Below are 2,400 nucleotides of genomic sequence, written 5' to 3' on the forward strand. Positions count from 1 at the left end.
CCTGAGAAATTTTCAGCTCTGCTAACCCTAAGAGAATCAAATGGCATATCCAACTTCCTCTTCCACGGAGGTGCATCCAAAACCTGCAGGCGCACTGCTCCTTCTTCATCTTTAATAACTGATTCCCCTATTAAGGATCTCTAAGATATCTGACTTTGGCAATTGCTCAAGCTCCGAATTCACGACAGAGTCTACCCACTCTACTTTAAAGCACTCCTCTTTAGCTGTGGGCAACTTTATTGCCTTGAACACATTAAAAGTGACCTTCTGATCATGAACCTTCATCGTAAGCTCTCCTTTTTACACATCGATCATAGTTCGGCCTGTAGCCAAGAATGGTCTTCCCAAGATAATGGGAATCTTCTTCTCCTCAAAATCAAGAATTACAAAATCAGTAGGGAAGATGAGTTTATCCACCTTGACCAAGACATCCTCCACTATACCTCATGGATAAGCGATGGAACGATCATCTAGTTGCAATAACATGTATGTTGGTTTCGGATCAGGCAGACCAAGCTTCTTGAAGATAGATAAGGGCATCAGATTGAAGCTAGCTCCTAAATCACATAAACACTTGTTGAATGACAAGTTTCCGATGGTGCAAGGAATAGTGAAGCTTCCAGGATCTTTAAGCTTCGGAGGCAACTTCTGTTACAGCACAGCACTGCATTCCTCTGTTAGAGCAACAGTCTCTAAGTTATCGAGCTTCACTTTCCGAGAGAGAATACCTTTCATAAACCTCGCATAGCTAGGCATCTGTTCAAGAGCTTCAGCGAAAGGTATGTTGATATGAAGTTTCTTGAACACCTCCAAAAACTTCTCAAACTGCTTATCCAGCTTTTTCCTCTGCAGCCTCTTAGGAAAAGGAGGTGGAGGATAGATTTGTTTCTCCATGTATTACCCTCACGAGGAGTGTGTTCCACAATAGTCTTCCTTGGTTCCACCTCTGCATCCTTCTGCACTTCTTCTTCAGCCACAACTGCATTTTCTGAAACTTGAGATTTTTCAAGCTCTTTGTCTTGCTGAATTTGGGGGCTTGCGACCTTTCCAGACCTTAAGGTGATGCCGTTCACCTGTTCTTCAACTTCCCTCTTTCATGGATTTGTTTCTGTATCACTAGGAAGCAGTTCCTCTGGTTGATTCAATAGGCATTAGCAATTTGCCCTATTTGGTTCTCCAGAGTCTTGATAGAAACAACCTAGCTTTGGCATATGAGAGCCTGGTTTTTGCACATAAGCCGCAACTCCTCCAATTCAGATTTTTCATTCGAAGATAGACATGCACCATGAGTTTTTTGTTTTGCTGTAATTTGTTGCTGAAAACCAGGAGGGTTGAATAGTTTATTTCCAAACTGCTGGAACGGTTGTTGCATCGCATTCTGATTGTTGCTCCAGCTGAAGTTAGGATGATTCCAGTTGTCAGGATGATAAGTGTTTGGAACTGGTTGCTGCGATCTCTAAAAGTTGCTCACAAACTGAGCTGAGTCACTAGATATAGCGCATTGCTCCGTCACATACGGACCGGCCACACAGCTCACAAACACTAATTATCTGCTTAACACCATAGTTAGCCAGAGAATCGATCTTCATAGACAATGCCTTTAGTTGAGCAGTGATAGTCGTAGCTATATCCACTTCAAGAACTCCTACTACCTTGCCCTGTGGACATCTCTGGGTTGGATACTGATATTCATTAGTAGCCATCAGTTCAATTAGATCATAAGCTTCCTCATAACTCTTTACCCTTAATGCTCCGCCTGATGTTGCATCGAGCATGGGTCTGGACTGTGCTCCCTACCCATTGTAAAAATAAGTGATGATCATCCAATCAGGAATTCCATGATGAGGACACTTCCTAAGCATCTCCTTGTAGTGCTCCCAAGCTTCACATAGCGATTCTCCCATTTGCTGCGCAAATTGAGTAATATCATTCCTGAGTGCAACTATCTTCTCCATAAGAAAGAATTTAGTAAGAAACTTCTGAAAAAGATCTTCCCAAGTACTAATCGAACCAGCTGGTAGAGAGTGTAACCATCTCTTAGCCTTGTCCCTCAAAGAGAATGGGAACAGTCTCAGCTTCACAGCATCTTCTGAAACACCATTGAACTTGAAGGTGTCGCAGATCTCAATGAAATCCCTAATGTGCATATTGGGATCTTCAGTTGGAGAACCCCCAAAACGGATTAATTCTGCACCCATTGAAATTATGCCAGGCTTGATCTCAAAGGTATTAGGTGTGATAGCTGGTCGGATAAAGCTAGATTGAATGTCATTGATCTTGCGTTGAGAAAAATCCATCAAGGCTTTCGTTCGTGCTACCGGATCTCCCATTTTAATGAGTACCTGAAACACAAACAAATAAACCGTGAGAGTAAAAGAGTCCGAGTCAGTGAACTTTAAC

At 42.4% G+C, this 2,400-nt stretch overlaps 1 non-coding gene across 1 annotated transcript; it reads left to right on the top strand.

Annotated features, from left to right (window-relative positions):
• Positions 1 to 1,833: 1,833 nt before the first annotated feature.
• Positions 1,834 to 1,940, top strand: LOC141676110 (small nucleolar RNA R71). Its single transcript, XR_012556717.1, has one exon. It is a non-coding gene; the product is annotated as a small nucleolar RNA R71 (small nucleolar RNA).
• The last annotated feature ends 460 nt before the right edge of the window (positions 1,941 to 2,400 follow it).

This window comes from Apium graveolens, chromosome 7 (genome assembly GCF_009905375.1).
Source record: "Apium graveolens cultivar Ventura chromosome 7, ASM990537v1, whole genome shotgun sequence".
Lineage (NCBI taxonomy): Eukaryota > Viridiplantae > Streptophyta > Magnoliopsida > Apiales > Apiaceae > Apium > Apium graveolens.